Genomic DNA, 19,558 nt, shown 5'->3' with positions numbered 1-19,558 from the left:
TTTACATTGATTATAATTGATATTTCCATAAATAATCATTTTAAAAATTAATAAATATCTCATGCAATTTTTATTCTGGAATACGCAATAATTACAAAATTCTTTTCCACACTTTCCGATCTTTCTTGATCGCTCTGCAAACTCTTTTTTGACAGATTGCTTCCACATAATGAGATGAACGATTGATTTGATGTTTCGTATGGATCATACAGAACCGGACTAGATGCTTTGCCCTACTTCCAGGTTCCAATTCTCATCTTTCAGGTCATATTCAGGTTAAAATTGGACGGTACGTACAGTGATGTCGTGTCCAATATTGTCAGCTACATTATTTGTTGGAATTTTGTGCTCCTGTCATTTTCTAAAACCAAAACAAAAAACAAAATCCTCCGGAGACGTTGATTTCCATATTCCACAGGAGCCAAATATGCATGATACAAGATATATATTGATCTTAATAAATTATCTGGGGTCGGTCCTTGACAATATATTATCTGTTCATACAATAAAGTGGCCTTTTTATTTCCGCTAAAGGTCAAATCCTTTGCAGGATTTCTGAATAACATGGTGATAATAAGTGGAAGAGAAGACAGACGTGTAATGCAGGGTGGTCTTATGGGGACGCTGGCTTTCAGGCTTTCCATGTAATATTAGGTATTGATTCCAAGTGAGAGAGATCTTTCCCATTTCGGGACCGACCGTGTAAAAGGAATCTACAAATATGGCATCAAGATAGCATTACATGCAGCTCTTATCTAAGATTAATGTGCTGTGCTTTTTTTTTTTTTGGTAAAGTAATGTGCTGTGCTTAATCATCGCGTTTTTTGATATGGTAATTTAAATAAATATAGTGAAGGTTGTTTTTATTTGTGAATGAATTTTCCTTCTCCAATGACAATTTTTGGTACTCAAGTATCAAAATAGGAGGACTCGATTTTGTTCCAATCCAAGATTAAGATTGTGTCTAAGTCTAATTTATTTTCTATGGTGGTGGACAGTAGTCACTATTGTCAGGTCCTGCTTCAATCATTTTAGGGATCAGTCAATTCTTTATCGGCCCTTGTATCTCCAAAAAGGATTGGCTTCATGGACTTTGGATAAGATTGTTTCATGGAAAATTAAATGATTTGAAAATTATTTTTATAAAAATGATCACTTATGTTGCTCAAAAAAATGAATGAATGAAAAATATTTTCATCATTTATTAAAATATTAAGAAATGAATTGTTGTCGATTATGAAAATATTATTTTTTCAACTAATTATTTCAAACGAAATAAACGAATATTTTTAAAAATTATTTTTTAAATCATCAATTTTCGTGAAATAAACATAACTCTTATCCTTTCTGAATTGGAATAGCTGCTTGCAAGTGGGGATTTGCTACATGCTGTCATACATAAGTCATAACAATAATAGTTCGGAGACTTTTGGATTTTATTTTCACTAGCTCTTGAGAAAACGCTCAGCCATTGTCGAGTAGCCTTTCAATTTTCTTTTATAGTTTCGGAAAAGTAATCCAAACATTACAAATATGAACTTTCTTCTTGAGAAGTAAACTCAAAAACATCCACCAAACTTTTGCCAAAAAATTCATAAAGTCCGTGCAAAAGAAGCATTTCATTTCATTAGAGTGTCATGAGCAGGATACATAGTAGGAGCATCAGAAATTGAGGAGCCCAAAGGCTTGAGGGTAGGCTTGAGACCTGACTTTTCGGCAATCGAGAGGCTGAAGATGATGAGCAGCAAGAGGAGTTCTCATAGTGGAAGGAAGGAAAGAACAGAAAAAATAAAGGGAAAAAACATAGAAAGGTCAGAAGAAGAATGGCGTCGTTTTGTCCACCTCACGCTGTCACCTTTATACACAGGACAACCGACAAAAACTCACTGCGACGTCAGATAAGTGTACAATATCTTTTTTCAAAATTAAAATTATTTATCTCGCCTACAACCAAATCGAAATTCTTGGTCCTTAATGGGCATAAAAAGTGAGATTGGTTCGACCCTTCGTGTGACCTGATTCCTGTTACAATATTTTTTATTATGATCCCAATTTTGTATATTTCAATTAATTTTGATTTATTGCTCAATTTATTACCCTAATTTATTATATAATATTTACCCATTAATATGTTACCAATTTTGATGGAAGATGTCGATAATATAAGAAGTGGAATAAAACATCAAGTCATCTAGTCATAACCCATAACTGCAAAAAACACACCATCATGTTTGATAGGTATTGGTTGGTTAGTGAAACAGAACATTAGTGTTTCCATATTCGTAAATTGATCATGCTTCATGAATCCGTCCAAGGTCTTAAGATTTTCCGTATTTGTAAATTTTCATTAATAGCTGGAGGTATGCTAATCTTTACGTTTCCTCAAATCAATCTCGAATTTTGTACGAATTTATCTATGAATGATAAATCGGAATCGTCAGATTTTATGTAGATTTAGTCTTATAGTTGGCATCAGAGTATGTTTATAATCTTTGCCTTGGTGAAAATTTTAGAATTTTTGTATGTTTTCACTTAATTATGTATGGTAAAATTCAAATCTTTTGTGGCTTGGAACGGAATTTCAAATTTCGGCCAAATTCGTGGGACCCATCACGCGATAATGAATTTACATGATCACATCGCCATCAGGAAGAAAAACCCTTAAGATTATTCGGTATATTATTTATCGTCGGAGGTTAATTGAGAGGTGAAACTTTTGGTTGTTAGGGTTTTAGGGTAGATCATTTTAGGCTTAATTATGGTCAATTTGTTGGTCTTTTTGCTAGATCTTGAAACTATACGTTCATCTCGACATTCTCTTTGAAACCCATTGATCAATTTGGTCAAACATGGGTTGTGGAAGGAGACCCAGGCGGTGGAACAAAGTTGGTCACGATAGAGTAGCAGTAGAAGAAGAGAAGCATGTTGCATGTGCTTAAGAAGGGAATAGCGCTCATGTGTTGCACGTGTGTCATGGTGTTTTCTCGATTTTTGCCCCCTACTTTTTGTAGAATTGCAATTCTGCCATCTATCGACTAAAATTATGATCTTGCCCCTCCGCATTAAGGAAAATTGCGATTCTGCCCTAGACGCATAAAATTCTGGTTTTGCCCCCTCTGGGGGTGAAAATTTACAATTTTGCCCTATTGGGCGTAAAATTCCAGTTTTACCCCCCTCTTGCACGCGATTTTACTGTTTTGCCCGTACGTTTAATTTTGTGAATATTTTCTCGTGAAATTAAATGTTTAGTGATCCGTATATATTTAATTAATTAAAGATTAGTCACAATATCTTTGATTATATTAAATCGTATACATTAAGAGCCTTTGGATTACATATAGTCAAAGATAACAATTGTGATTAGTCACATTAATATTATGAATTTCATTCCACAAGAATTTTCAATATGTTAATGAGATTAATTAGGATGGAATATTATTTTATCTTTCTTAATTTATCCACAAGAATTAAGGAATGAAATATTATTTGATTGTTTCATCATGAAATAATTTTGAATCTATTTAAATTAGAAACTTAGCCCACAAGTAGTTTTTGATAGTATGTGATTCGTATTTTATAACATGTCTTACATTGGTAAAATATGATTTAATTTTATTTGCCTAAAATATATTGATACATAAGTTTTTCTTTTATTATGATGCAATCTTACCACCTACGATTAATTTGGGTATAATTGTTCCCAAGCTTAATGGAAATAACTACTGAGAATAACACTCGAGCTTAATATACTATTTATGCATGATGGGAGTGGTCCAGCCGTCTCAGTGTGATGTACAAAAAGACAAAACTTTTTGCTAGTATTCGAAGTTCAGTCATTCAAGATAACAATGCCAAGTAATTGCTGGAGGCTATTGATGCACAATATGAGTTTTCAGAGAAGGTGTATGCTATGACTCTGATTATGAAATTCTCATCATTGAAGCTTACTAGTGTAAGAGGTATACGTGAGCACATCATGAAGATGAAGGACATTGTAGCTCAGCTAAAGAATCTTGAGGCTGGGATATCAGAATTCTTTCTTGTATACTATATCATAAACACTCTCCCACAAGAGCATGCCCCTTTCAAGATCTCTTACAATACACATAACACTAAATGGTCAATTAATGAACTCATGACCATGTGTGTTCAAGAGGAAGAGAGGCTGCTAATGGAGAAATGAGAAAGTGTTCATATGGCAACACATGATAAGTATAAAGGGTAAGGCAAGTAGAAAGGAAAATGTAAAATGCCTCTATCTCCCCAAGTGCTTCTTCTATAAAAAGAATGAATACATGAAAAAGGATTATGCCAAATTTAAGACTTGACTCAAGAAAAAAGGTAACTTACTCTCATATGTTTGTTACGAATCTAATATGGTTGATGTAAGTCACAATACTTGATGGATTGGTTTTAGTTCCACAATCCACATTTCAAATTCCTTGCAGGATTTTCGAAACCAGCGGAAATCAATGGAAAATGAACAAAGCATCTATTCGAGAAACAAGATGTGACCACTTATGGAAGCTATTGGGACATGCAAACTAATTCTCAATAGTGGTTTTATTTTAATTTTAGAAATAATCTTTTATATTCCTAGTTTCTCTAAGAATATAATTTCAGTTTCAAGACTTGTATTTTTGGGATACTCCTTTAAATTTTTAGATTCAATATTTAGTTTATCATATAAATATGATTGTTGGGAGTTGTATTTTGTCTGATGGTCTCTTTCGAATTGATCTACCAGACAATGCTATTCGTAACGTGATGCACGTTCACAATAATGCTGGCATAAAGCGATGTGTTGTGAATGAGGATTCCTCTATGTTGTGGCACCGGAGATTGAGATATATCTCCATAGATAGAATTAAGCGATTAGTAAATGATAGAATACTTAGTACTCTAGACTTTATTGATTATAACATTTGTGTGGGTTACATAAAGGGAAAGCAGACTAACAAGTCAAAAAAATGTGCTAAGAGGAGTACCGAAATATTAGAAATCATACATATAGATATTTGCAGTCCAGATATGGACTCAAATGGTCAGAGATACTTCATCTCTTTCATAGACGATTATTCACGATTCAAGTATCTCTACTTACTTCATAATAAGCATGAAGTGCTAGATGCCTTTAAGATATTTAAAATCAAAGTAGAAGAACAATGCAACAAGTTAATTAAGATCGTGAGATCAGGTAAATGTGGAGAATATTATGGTAGATACACGAAGATGGACAAGCACTTAGTCCATTTGCGAAGTTTCTTAAAGAGTATGAGATTATTGCCCAATACACTATGCCTAGTTCTCCAGACCAAAATGGTATCACAAAAAGAAGAAATCGAACATTATTGGCATGGTGCAGAGTATGCTCGGCAACTCCAAATTTCCTAAGTTCTTGTGGACTGATGCTCTTAAAATGACAATGTATGTATTAAACTAAGATCCAACCAAGGTCATTCCAAAGACGCCTTTTGAGTTATTCAAAGGTCAAAAATCGAGTTTGCAACATGTACGCGTTTAGGGATGTTAATCTGAAATAATAATCTACAATCCACAAGAAAAGAAATTAAATGCAAGGACTATAAGTAGGTATTTTGTTGGATATGCCGAAGTCCAAAGGATACAAGTTTTATTGTCCATCTCACACCACTAAATTTGTGGAATTGAAAAATACTAAATTTCTTGAGAATGACCTAATCAGTGGGAGCAATCAATTCAGAGACCTTATTTTCAAAGAAGATCATTCAGATATTCAACCTTCCACCTCAGGGATTGGATTGGTTGTTGTTTACAACGCCCATTCAGTTCAACTGACCATTGAACAACCAATCATTAAAGATCCACAACCTACTGATATTGATCCAATAGACCCAATTGTTCAGCAATTACTAGATATTATTGAGCTTCCAGTTGAATAATAAACTCCTCAGAAGAATGTTGATGCAACATTAAGAATGTCTACTAGAATTAAGAAATCAGCAATCTCTAATGACTATATTGTGTATTTGCTAGAATCTAACTACAATGTTGGAATTGAAAATGATCTTGAGACGTTTTTACAAGCCATGAGTTGTGATAAATCTAATTTGTGGTACAGTACCATGAAAGAAGAGATGAGTTTTATAGCATCTAATGAGGTCTGGGATTTAATTGAGTTGTCTAATGATGCAAAGGTTGTTGGTTGTAAATGGGTCTTTCAAATTAAGAATGATTCATTAGGCAATATTGAGAGATACAAAGTCAGACTCGTTGCCAAGGGACTCACTCAAAAGGAAAGAATTAATTATATAGTGAACTTTTTCTCTCGTATCCAAGAAAGATTCTCTTCATATTATTTTGGCATTAGTTGCTCATTTTGATATGCAGTTACTTCAAATGAATGTAAAAACAGCATTCTTCAATGGAAAATTAGAAGAAGTGGTTTACATGAAACAACCATAAGGATTATTCTCTAGTACTGGTGAGCATTTGGTATGCAAGCTTAAGAAGTCTCTATATATCTTGAAACAAACATCCCGCCAATTGTACTTAAGATTTCATGAGGCCATATCTTCATTCGGTTTTGTAGATAATGTCATGGATCAATGTATATATCAGAAGGTTAGTGGGAGCAAAATTTGTTTCTTTATGCTATATGTGGATGACATTTTACTTGCAACTAATGATAATGGGTTTTTATATGAGATGAAACAATTTCTCTCTAAAAGTTTTGACATGAAGGATATGGGTGAAGTGTCTTATATCATTGGCATTAAGATCCATAGTGATAGACCTCAAGGTATATTAGGACTATCTCAATAAACCTATATCAATAAGGTCTTAGAGAGATTTCGAATGAAAGATTATTCACCAAGTATAACACCAATTATGAAGAGTGACGGGTGTAATTTGAACTAATGCTCAAATAACAACTTTGAAAGGGAACAAATAAAGAACATCTCATATGCTTATGCTGTCGGAAGCTTGATGTATACTCAAATTTGCACTCAACCTAACATTGCTTTTGTTGTAGGAATGTTAGGAAGATACCAAAGTAATCTAGGTATAGACCACTGGAGAGTTGCAAAGAAGGTGATGAGGTACCTTCAAGGAACAAAGGGACACATGCTTATGTATAGAAGAACGAACAACTTGGAGGTAGTTAGTTACTCGTACTCAGACTTTGCTAGCTACGTTGATTCCCATAAATTAATATCAAGATATATTTTTATGTTTGTTGATGGAGCTGGATCCTGGAGAAGTGCAAAACAAATCTTGGTTCTCACTTTCATTATGGAGGCAGAGTTCGTTTCCTGTTTTGAGACTACCTCACATGGTATATGGTTGAAAACTCTCATATCAGGACATAGAGTTGTGGATTCCATTCTAGGCCATTGAGAATGTTTCGCGACAATTCAGTTGCAGTTTTCAAGGTTAAGAACAAAAAAAGTGGTAGTCGAAGTAAGCACATCGACATCAAGTATTTAGCCATTAGAGAACATGTTAAAGAGAAGAAATTGATCATAAAACACGTGAGTACTGGATTGATGATAACTGATTTTTTAACTAAAGGCATGCCACCAATGAGTTATAAGGATCATGAATTCATAATGGATATTGGTCCAATCATGTACATTTTTCTTTATATGAAAGAATTTGTGAGGCTTTTATTCATTTGTAGTGTTTTTCTCAATACAGTTATATACATTCAGTTATTCTACGAAAAACAATTACGTTTGACATGGAGTAAACATAAGGTTTATTCATTAAGTTATGTTATCACATATGAGCTCATGAAATGCATTGTGATACACAGAATATAATACTCGTTCTAAGAGGACTCATCGCTATGAGTCATGTGTTTTATTTTAGCATGAAGCTTATGGGTTTGGGTTAATATTTCATTTGATGGAATATTGGGATTAAGTGAGAGGATGCTATAATATATTTTATTATTCTAAATATGGTCCTAATTTTATATTTCCCAATTAATTCCAATTTATTGCTCACTTTATTACCCGTGTTTATTACATGATATTTGCCTATTAATATGTTACCATAATATTATTGATGGAAGGTGTCGGTAATGTAAGAAATGGAACGAAATGTCAGGTTGTCTAGTCCTAACCCATCGCTACAAAAAACACACCATCTTGTTTGGTGGGTATTGGCTAGTGAGACAGAATGTTAGTGTTTCCATATTCGCAGATTGATCGTGCTTCATGGATCCGTCCAAGGTCTTAGGATTTTCCGCATTTGTAAATTTTTATCGATGGCTGAAGGTATGTTGATCTTTACGTTTCTACAAATCGATCTCAAATTTTGTATGAATTTATCCGTGAATGATAAATCGGAATGGTCAGATTTTATTTAGATTTAGTCTTACAATTCCATCATCTTGGGATGCAAGCAAAATGCAAAGGGAGGCCAGAATGTCATGTAGGCGAAGAGAGAACTTATGTAGTTCATGACTTTGGAACCAGTATTCGACGCGTTCCATGAAAGTCTTGGTCCTTCGATAACACTAAATAAATGGCACATGCAAAAACCCACCTCCCGCACCGAAACTTCTGGGTCAAAGCAATGGAAGCTAACCAATATGGCATCAAATTGAAGATCTTGTTCATACTATCTTGCAAAAGATAATGCGAAAAGCCTTAACGAAGAAGACAAAGAGCTGTACGCGTCGAGGTCTTGAAGCAATGGAGCAGGCAGGCAGTGATCTGCTCCCGTATAAATAAGCGGTCGCAAGAGCTTTCGTTTTCATCCTCGAGCTAAGCTCTTGCGACTGTCTTCACTCGGCCAAATCAGATCAGAAGAATCTCAACAAGAGAGACAGTACGAAGGTCAGAGCTTGCTTTTGCGGGGAGCTGTGTTCTTGTGTGTTTTGTCTCACTAAAATGGTACTGTTTTCATACATCTGCAGATGAAGATTGTGATGCAGGTCCAGATGAAATGCGGGAAGTGCAGGACCAAGGCATTGCAGATCGCTGCTCAAGCACATGGTGATTCATTGTCCCTACACTGCATAAACCTCGCATTACGATGCGTTTTCTCTATGTATTTCACAATTCTCATCCGGCCTCTGGCCTTGTCGTTTCTTGGTGCACTCTGCAGTGTTTTTGATGCAGATAACTGGGATTAAGTTGGTCGTCGTTGTATCTGCAGGTACGGAATTCGTGGGGTTCAACGGAGAGCGTCAAGATGAAGTGGTGGTGATAGGGAGAGGAGTTGATGCTGTGGAGATTGTGAGCGCAATGAGGAAGAAGGTTGGGACGACGAGGCTACTAAGCGTTGAGGATTGATTGAGGAAGCCTAAAGCTAGATCGAGATGGGCCTATCGAGTTTAGAAGATTTCAGAATTTTCTATTAAGCACATAGATAGATTTGATTCTTCTTTCCATACATATTCTCTTTCGTCCTGTCGTAGAAAAAGTGAAGCCAGATACTTTAATTCTTGGACTGTCAATTACATATTATGTTATTCATGCATGCTTATACTTTGAATAATTGAGTTACGCTGAGTTTGTTCATTGATTACCTGTAATCTGCCGTATACATATTAATTACTTGTTATCGATCAAAGATCGACTCACAAAAAGTTATTAAGTGAAAATAGGGGTGAGCAACGGTCTCTGTTCAATTCGGGAATCCATCAGAATTGGCCTTGCCGGTTTGGTTCAAGATTGGTTTCCAGGACAATCGAATAATTCCATCGGCTGAAAATCTGGGGATCAGTGAGGTTCAATTAAATTCCATGGTTGAGCCTTAAACCCAACGGTTCTACTAGGAACCGAACCTACAAGGTCGGTTTCACGGTAGAACCAGTCTTGAACCAAATCACCAAATTTTTCTTAGAAAGCTATAGCAAGTTAACAACTTAGAATAAATAAATAAATAAATAAGAGGCCCCCAAAGACATGCAACTGAACAAAATCACGTTCACAATCTGAGCCCACATCCATCTCTTTCTAATCAAAATAAAATTTATAATACAGATTAAAAATTCAAACTCATGGCTCTTGCTTCACTCTTTCTTTTCTTCTGTTTCCTCCCGTTCCGCTTCTCCTATCTCTCTCTGTTCTCTTGCTCTCAGTCTCTCATTTCTCCGGTTTCCCTCTCGGTTCGGTCTCTTGCCGTCTCGAATGCGGACCCAAGATAGATCGGTACTTAAAATCACTACTTGCTAACTTAAATTGAGAATTAGAAGTTAATATAAATAGGAGTTCCCAGCTCTAAGGTACTCGATTCAGTGCCTGATTCTAGATTTTCTGGGACCAGCCCCAGTCTAGCTCCATAAAAGGACCATATGGATCATACTCACTCCTAAGTGACAAGAACATATAGAACCTAATCAGTGCTTAAGATCATAATAATCAAAAAAAAAAAACCTCAGTTATTAGGCATTGGACCAAGGGCTCAAAACACAGATTGTCAGAAAAGGTTTTTTAATGAGAATGTTTTCTAGCTACAAAATAATTTTCCTGAAACGAGTGGATCCGCAATACTTGACCATCCACTGTTACTCTTGATCTATTAGGTTTAAGTATGAAAACTTCTTAGGTATTCCAAGTGCATAAGCCCCGGTAAATCACAAATTTTAATATTGTAGGTCCACATGATTAAAAAATAATTGGATGATTTTGTAGTGAGTTCAAACTAGGGGTAAGCATGGTCCAGATTGGACCGGTCCACTCCCTAACCCTAGGACAGACCCACATAGTATTGGTCCTTAATTTTTGAGACGGAGGACCGACCCTATTAAACTTGAGACTGAGGACCGGACCGATCCAGTGGGTTCAGTTATGATCAGTCCGGTTCCAGGGTCAACCTGAGACCAATCGATAAGTTTTTGTTTCATTTTTCGTACTCCTTAAAAAGACAAATCTACTATTTCATTTTAAGTAAATTCATGTACGAAGCACATATAATCTCCTCAATCACTCATATATTCCAATTGTAATTTAAATCTCTTTCCTAAATACAATCAGATTCATCCACAATGAACGAAACAAAATCTATCATTTTGTGTGCATATCTCTATGATTGTTTTACATGCATATGCGTGTGATTCTGTGCTAGTACGTACATGGTAATAAACGAGTTGTGAAATATAGGTACACATTATTCTTATATGTACATATTTTATCCGATATATTAACTAAAATGTGGGTATCAATTTTTTGGATCAAGCTCGAGACCTTTAATTCTGATGTTATGTGCTTGCACAATATGATAAAAAAAATAATTCCTTTTTATTCTGCTCCCGTGAATAACTTCAAGTATTTTAAGGCGTTTGGTAACCGTCTAAAATTTCTATTCCTAAAATAGAATTGTGTTTGACATCGTCCTCAAAATTTCTACTCCAAATCTTTTGCTTTTAATTTATTAATAATTGTATCATTTTTCCCTTTTTTTTTTTTTCTTTCCCTTCTTCTTCTTCAAACTTTGGCCACGCCAACCTTGGGATGACCAGACCGGCTAGACAAGGGCCAACAACCTTGTCGAGCATTGCTGGCCTTCAGGTGAGGCCACACCTCGTCGACGAACCTTGGTTGGGCTAGCAACCTCACCCAAATCTGGCAAGGCCGAGCATGCCTAGCCGCCAATGGGGCTTGACCTCACCTAGCCACCGCAAGGTCAACCTCACCTTGGCCGAGTGATGCCAACCTCACGATGGCCCTACGAGGTAGAGCCCTGCCAGCGGCTAGGCGAGCTTGACCTCGCTAGATTTGGGCAAGGTCAACCCTCGCCTAGCCATGGCTCAGCCATGCCTTGCCCAGCCAGGCGAGGCTCGTCGATGGCCGAGAGAGGCCCAGGCCACCGATGGCTAGGCGAGCCTTTGGGGAGCTCGCCGAGCCTCACCCAACTGGTCACTGACGTTGGTGGATGACAGCGGCAGTGGTAGTGGAAGAAGGAGAGAGAAGGAAGAAGAACAAGAAGAAAAGAAAAACAAAATTGAATTGACTTGATTCTGGAATTGTTTCCGAGAATAAAAAATTAATTTTTTTTTTTACTTCTCGATTCTACTTCAAATCTAATTCCCGGGAACAAAAATATTACCAAATAGATTTCTGTTCCAAATCTACCCCGGAACAAAAGAATATAAATTTTACTCTTTAGCATGTTGCCAAACACACCCTTAATCTTAATATCCAAGAGAGAATTTATGTAATTCATTGCTTTAGAACACGTATCGGACACGTTCTATGATAGTCTAGATGCTTCTTATTAATACTAAGATCAATGGCACATGCAAAGACCCCCTACACGCGCCAAAAATCTTGGGTCAACCTTTGCAACCAACGTAGCGTACCGCCAGCCACGTCGAGCGTTACGTGCAACTTCGCAGCAATGGCGCGAAGTGGAATGACGATCTACTTACGGCTGCAGTAGAGTCATAGTGACGATCTCGTTCACACTGTTCTTTCGAAGAAGAGGAAGAAAACAAAAGAAGAGCCTTAACGACGAAGACAGCTGTCCGCGTCGAGGTCTAGAAGCAATGGAGCATTTGCGTGATCTGCTCGCGTATAAATAAGCAGGTCCGAAGAGCTTTCGTTTTCGTCGCTCATAACTCCTCGAACCAAGCTTTCGCAGGTGTCTTTACAAGCCAAATTCGATCAGAAGAATCCCAGCGAGAGAGACAGCGCGAAGGTCTATGCATACTTGGCTATTCCAGTGAGATCTGTTCTGTTGTATTCTGTGTCTAATGTGGTCTTGTCCTCTTTTATTTCCCGTCATTTCCAGATGAAGATCGTGATGAAGGTAGAGGTGAATTGCTGGAAGTGCAGGACCAAAGCATTGCAGATCGCTACTCAAGTAGATGGTGATTACTTATCCCTACACCTCTTTCTCTTTGTTTCTATTTGTAGATAGACACGATGCATGTTGATATACTTCGCAATTCTCATTCGCCCTTCGGCCAGTTGTTTTGTGAATTAGTCCGAGTTTCTAAAATTTCTCTTTTCAGTACTGCCAAAATACGGAAACAAACCGAACTGAATCAGCCGTCTTTCGGTGCATTTTGTGGTGCCTGATGAAAAGAACTGGGATTGATCTGACCTTTCCTCGTTGTGCTCGTAGGTGCGGAATTCGTGGGGTTCGACGAGGAGCGTCAGGACGAAGTGGTCGTGATAGGGAGAGGAGTTGATGCTGTGAAGATTGTGGGAGCATTGAGGAAGAAGGTTGGGAAGACGAGGCTGATAAGCGTTGAGAATTAATTGATGGAGCCTAAAGCTTAGAACGAGGACATATAGAGTTCAGAAGATTTCAGGATTTTCTATTACGCACATATCGCCCTTGATGTTCACACAGATATGATTACTTCTTTCCATGCAAATTCTCATTCTTCCTGCAGAAAAAGTGAAGTCAGATACATCTGTTCTTGGACTGTCAATTACATATTTTGTTGTTCATGTACGTATGCTGTTAAAAATCATATGTGCTTGTAGTTTGCCCTCGTGCTTTGTATAATTGAGTAACATAGTTTGATTATTGATTACCTGTTGTCTGTCCTAAATGTATTAATTACTTGTTATCGGGCATAGAGTAACTCACAAAAATTATAAAGTGAAAATAAGGGTGAGTAACATGTGTCTGTTTAATTCGGAAACTGGTCAAAACCTGTCTGGCCAGTCTGGTTCAAGGCTGATTCTCTAGACAACCTAGTAAGCTCATGAGTTGAAAACCTTGGAATTGACCAGGTTTGGTTCAGTTCAGTTCTAGAGTCGAGCCTTAAATCTATTGGTTTTACTTGGAATAGAACTGATCAGATCGGTTTCATGGTAAAATTCATCTTGAACCAATTAGCAAGTTTTTCTTAGAGAAAAATTCTAACAAGTTTAACAACTTTAAAATCATAAGAGGCTCTAGAGATATGCAATTGATTTAGATTACATGCACAGCCTGAGCTCACATCCTTCTCTTTTTAATCAAAATATAATTTACCGTACAAATTTAAAAGTCAAACTCCTAGCTCTTACTTCACTCTTTCTCTTTCTTTTTCTTCCTCCTGTCCCACCTCTCTCTCTCTCTCTCTCTGTACGGTCTCTTTCTGTCTCGGATGCGCACTCAAGATAGATTGGCACTTAAAATTATTAATTACTAACATAAATTGAGAATTACAAACTAATTTAAATAGGGAGTTATATAAGGCAGGATGATTCCCAATTTGTCCGGTTCCAGATTTTCTTGAACCAGACTCTAGAATAAGATAACCCATATCATATTCACTTCTAAGTGTTACGAGTGTGTGGAACCTAATTAGTGCTTCAGATCTACATAATCATCCATAAAATAACTTCATATACTAGACATTCACCAAGGATTTAAAACCCAAATGATGTAAAGAAGTTTTTTGATTTAAATGTTTTCCAGCTACAAAATAATTTTCTCACCCACGTTCAAAGTAGGCATCCGGATATATCATCTACGTCATATTTTGGCCTTGTCCAACGGCCACATTAGTTGAATTTGGTTGGATTTAATAAACACGATGTCGTAATTTGAGTACAGGTTCCCATCCCCATGAAATGCTCCAGCTATATCATTTTGCCAAGGGCGTCTTGTGGGTGCACGCGAAGCTTTCGCTAAGAAGACTTTTTCTTAAGTCAACTTTAAATTAATCAGCCGAATAACGGAAGTTCGCCGAGTCTTTACGCTCTCAATCGGACCAAATCAAAAGGGCACACGACGATCATGTAGAGAACGTCAAATTGAATGATTTTGTGCATTAATAGACACGAATTTGCCTTAGGGAAGCAGCTATATAGCTGTACGAATATCTCCAAGTTCATACAGCTTCATTTTTTGCCACAAATCGCTGACATAAACAGCGGCCGTCACGAATGAGTCATGAAAAATATGTATACATTACTCTTACGTATGCTTCTGACTTTGACCTTGAGTGCACTTTGATAATAGACTCATAGAATGCATTTTGCATCTGATATATTAACTACAATTTGACCAATTTTAATTGGAGTCAAGCTTGAGATCTCTAAATCTAATTCCATGACTTTAGAGCATGTATTGGACAGTTCTAGGAATGTCATAGTCCTTCTTATTAAATACTAATTAAATGGAAAATGCAAAAACTCCCGACGCGCACCGAAATTTTGGATCAAAGCGATGGAAATGACAGCTAAAGAATGTGACACATCAATGCAAACCTGCATGCAATCCTAAGTTATCCGAAGAGGAGATATAATGATCAAAAGAAGAGGCATTTCAAGTTAAAATAATGGGATTACCTTAAATAAATTTCAGCCCAAAACCAAGCATTGACCAAGACTGAAGTCCACTCCACGTGGCGTACATCCCACATCGCAGCTTCGTAGCAATGGCGTGAGAGTGACGATCACATTCGTGGAAATAGCGCCAAAGCGAAGATCTGTAACGCGTCGAGGTCCTGAAGCAATGGAGCATTTGGGTGATCTGCATGGCGTATAAACGAGTCGCCAAGAAAGCTATCACTTTCATCACTAATAGCTCGAGCTAAGCACTGGTGCAGGACCAATGCATTGCAGATCGCTGCTCAAGCACATGGTGATGCATTATCCCTGCACCACATAAACCTCGCATTCCATGTCTTTTTGGATTTTATATATTTCGGAATGCTCTGGAAACGGAGTGAGTCGGAAGCGTCGGACCGGGTCGGAGGACGAGCTCTTTGACTAGATCTGCAACCTTGTACTGGTCTTCTTCTTCCATTGTAGAGAGAGAATGAGGGGGAGAGAGAGAGAGAGAGAGTTGGGTGGGGGCGAGTAAGAGTGGTGGTGGCTTCTTTTTTATTGTTTAAGGGCGCGGAAATGATGGATTTCGTAAATTTTTTGGAAAATTGAAATGAAAAGTTGACCACCTTGCAAGATTGAGAAAGTAATTCGAGAGAGAAAAATGTACTAGGTTGTTTCCTTTTATACGAGGTCTTGGCTTAACTTTACTCAAACGGTCGTGTTGTTTCTTTTTGTACATTTGCTTCATAGTTCAATCCCTTGTACAATTAAATTTACCCCTTTTTTTCACTAAAAAGGCAAAATTGCCTTAACGTATGCAATTGCATTTTAAAGTGATAGACCCAAATTTACTTTCCTTCTTTTTTGTTCTTTTTCTATTTTTATTTAGAATCTAGTTGTCATAATTAAACATTTCATATGTTTTGTATTTGTTTAATGTGGCTATCTCGTGCATATTAAAGGTATTATGCTTTCTTTCTTTTTTTCTTTCTTCTTTTTAGATTTTACTTCCAAAAAGAAAGTTCTATTGAGAAGAACAATTTCTCAGAAATCTTTTACCAACTTTTTTATATATAATTTTACCACAAAAACAATTTCTCAGAAATCTAATTCTTTTTACATTGTTGAGCAAATTAATGAGTTAATTGTCAAGTAGAATCTAGAAATTAACATTGACAATTTTGTTATAAAAAAAAAAAACTTATCTTCATAACCTTTTACTTCTGTTGTGCATATCACCATCAAATTCTTCCTTTTCTTGATATTTTTTGAAAACACTTCATGAATGATAATAATTTTTTGTCAATTCAAATCGATGAGATTTCATTGGCATTTAAAGAAAACATTTGTTATTTAATAAATGTTGTGATTTAATTACGTTTAATCTTTTAAAATTTCACATTGAAGAATATAAATATGATTTTATTTTAGAAATTCTTTATTTATTTATTTATTTCATCGATCATCCCATTATATGTCTATGTGTACAACAAATAATTTAAAGGGAAAATCTCAAATAAGGGCCTGAAATGGGTTTATTTTCTCAAAAAAGGATTCGGTGGACACTGTATCAAATAAGGACCCAAAGTGGCTAATTTTGTCTCAAATAAGGACCCAAACTTTTAATCTTATTTATAGCTTGGGGTAGTTTTGTCCAAGAACACTTTTTCTTTAATTTTTTTTCTTTCTTCATCTTCCTCACACCTCCTCCTTCGCTCTACATTGCCTCCTTCTTCAACACCATAATCAGGGCCCCTACCAGCAACCTCGTGAGCTTCATGTCATCACGCAATTGGTCCTAGTGACAAGAATTCGGATTGGAGTTATTTGCTACTGGCCACCTTCTCAGATGCTAAAATCCTCGCCCTCAAGATGCATCAAATCTCGGCTCGCTTGTGCTCAGCCTAAAGCTTGGATTGACCTCCATTTGACAATGACGATGTTGGATTTTCTATTAGGGGCAGCGGTCAATGAGGTTGAGAGCTCGAATAGAACCTGTCAATGGCGGCAATGGAGCAATGAAGTACAACAATTTCTATAGTTAATGATGTCAGATACGATTACTGATCAATCTCAAGATGGGGGTATCGATTGAGGAGAAGAGCTATGTCAATGAGAATGGCAAGAGTGTGAGTGGGTGTCTCTAGACTAGGGATTATTGAAAGGAGCCATTGACATTGCAAAGGGGAAGGGGGATCTTTGAAAAATTGAATTTACGCAAGAGAGGCAAACCTAAATTTGAAATTGATGAGGCAAACTCTTGCCAAGGTTGAAATAGTTGCCAGCTGCAACAAAAATTGTTCTTTGGCGTGAAATTGTTGATCACCAAGTGTTAATTGAATAGAGGCATAAGTTAGTCAAACAAGACGATCTGGCGATGCTTGGATATTGCTACTCTGTTATTGGCAAGCAGGATCGAAAACAACACAAAAAATTGCAGTTGCTGGGTTAGCGGAAGGCCCGAAATAAGTGGAGTTTGATGCACTCTCAAGGTGAGAGAAATACGTCACCAAAGGGATTAGTTGCGTAACTTGGGAGTTGGACAAGAAGTTGAGTCTTAGCAAAAGCACATTCATATTATGGCTTTGAGATTAGAATTTGCGATGAATGTTGGAATAAAAAGAACTTATTTTTGAAAGCTCATTTCAGCTTCGTGGAATTGTCTACAAACCATTTTGAGGAGTGAAATTTGATATTGCTAGTATAAACACCTAGAGGGGGGGTGAATAGGCGCACAAACAATTTGTCTCAAATACAGAAGCAATTCTTAACAAATTGAAATACGATCGAGGTATAGAGAGTAAGGAAGAGAAAATTGAACACAGGATTTATAGTGGTTCGGCTTATTCCAAGCCTACGTCCACTCTTCCGCACTGACAGCCCACTGGCTGGATTTTACTATGATCAAAAGAGAAGTTACAGCACAGCTTTGCCTTGTTTCCACAAAGTGTAGATGTTCTACCACACCTCCTCAAGGTCTCTCACAAATATAGACTCTCTTTGTATACAAGTATTCGCTCAAAGGATTTATCTAAACAAATAGGAGCTTCGTACTTTGGAATTCTTCTATCGCGCACTTCTTGAACAACTAAGAACATCTTCCTTATATACTCCTTTATGCCATCATACCCGTTGGCACTTACCAAAGGAATTCCTCCAATCTACCCGTTGGACGGAATCAATTAGGAAGATTGTTCGAGCTATTAAAGGAACGTGTTGATAGCCCATCAATCCCGTTCGCCCATACAATCGTGATCTCGGTTTCCATAAGTAGAACCTTCCAATAATATTTAGACAATCATCGAATCTTCAGTCATTGAATCAAACTTGATCAATCAAAGGATTCTGATATGTCTTCTCCAGCCACGAGATCTTCTCCAGAAGATAAGGTTAAATCCTGAACAAAACATCCAGTTCTGGATAACCTTTCTTCAACGGATTAGAGACTGTCAATGAGGATAGACTTTGAGTCTTGAGTCTGGCTGTCCTGAAGTCTTCGTACTTTAACTAGCGTAGTCGCACCTTCATACTAGATCGATGGAAACGTTTTGTCAACTTCAAAACACTTTCACCGAGATTTCTCCAACAATCTCCCCTTTTGATGGTGACAAAACCTTCCCGCAGATTTGGATAACTTTGACCCGCAAAACATTTCTCAAACACATATGCATATCTTATAGAAATAAATGGCTAATAGAATAACACTATAATCTGCAAACTACGAAAATAGGTTAGTCCAAGATATGATTAAGCCATTCATAAGATATCAATATTGATTAATAGAAGCAAACCAAGTCAAGTCCAAGTCTAGGCAGTTCTTATCCGACACAAAACAAACAAAACAAAGTCAAACAGTTCAAACAGTTCAAACCATAAACCTCAAAACAATCCAACAAAAAGTTTAATGAAAAGATTTTGAATCAAATCTTGCGAATCACTTGCATCTCTCCCCCTTTTTGTCATCATTAAAAAGGATGAGATGAAGTTAAGATTGCTTGGGAACGCGGACAAGCTGGATATCTTCCATAGACTGAACGATGCCTTCCAGCCTTTTAAAGTCTTCCTTCAGCTGTACAACCTCCTCACTCTTGGCATTTGCCTCGATTCTCAATAGAGAGGGCTTGCATCTTATCATTCAATGAACAGAAGAAGTTTGACTTTCATTCTTCAAACTTTGAACTTCACATCCCAAGGCATAAATCTGACCTTTCATCTCCAAGAGAATATCCATGATTCTCGCAAAATCTGCTCCATTATCGGGCCCGAGTACTTGCTTCGGCTCGATCTCGATGGAGTAAAAGGACGATGGTGGATCAGCATAATCTTGCAGTTTGGCGATGAAG

At 36.9% G+C, this 19,558-nt stretch overlaps 1 protein-coding gene and 1 long non-coding RNA gene across 2 annotated transcripts in view; both read left to right on the top strand.

The window, feature by feature from the left end:
* Positions 1-8,760: 8,760 nt before the first annotated feature.
* Positions 8,761-9,491, top strand: LOC120293307. Its single transcript, XR_005551062.1, has 3 exons — positions 8,761-8,828; positions 8,909-8,987; positions 9,151-9,491. It is a non-coding gene; the product is annotated as an uncharacterized LOC120293307 (long non-coding RNA).
* Positions 9,492-12,560: 3,069 nt separating this feature from the next.
* LOC120293304 (heavy metal-associated isoprenylated plant protein 47-like) overlaps positions 12,561-19,558 on the top strand; it is a 28,012-nt gene continuing 21,014 nt past the window's right edge. The window contains exon 1 of the mRNA XM_039312393.1: positions 12,561-12,636. The gene's annotated coding sequence lies outside the window, so the exon portion shown is untranslated. The remainder of the gene's footprint in view (positions 12,637-19,558) is intronic.

Source organism: Eucalyptus grandis, chromosome 5 (genome assembly GCF_016545825.1).
Source record: "Eucalyptus grandis isolate ANBG69807.140 chromosome 5, ASM1654582v1, whole genome shotgun sequence".
In the NCBI taxonomy this organism is placed as follows: Eukaryota; Viridiplantae; Streptophyta; class Magnoliopsida; order Myrtales; family Myrtaceae; genus Eucalyptus; species Eucalyptus grandis.
This window is presented reverse-complemented; position numbering and strand designations above follow the sequence as displayed.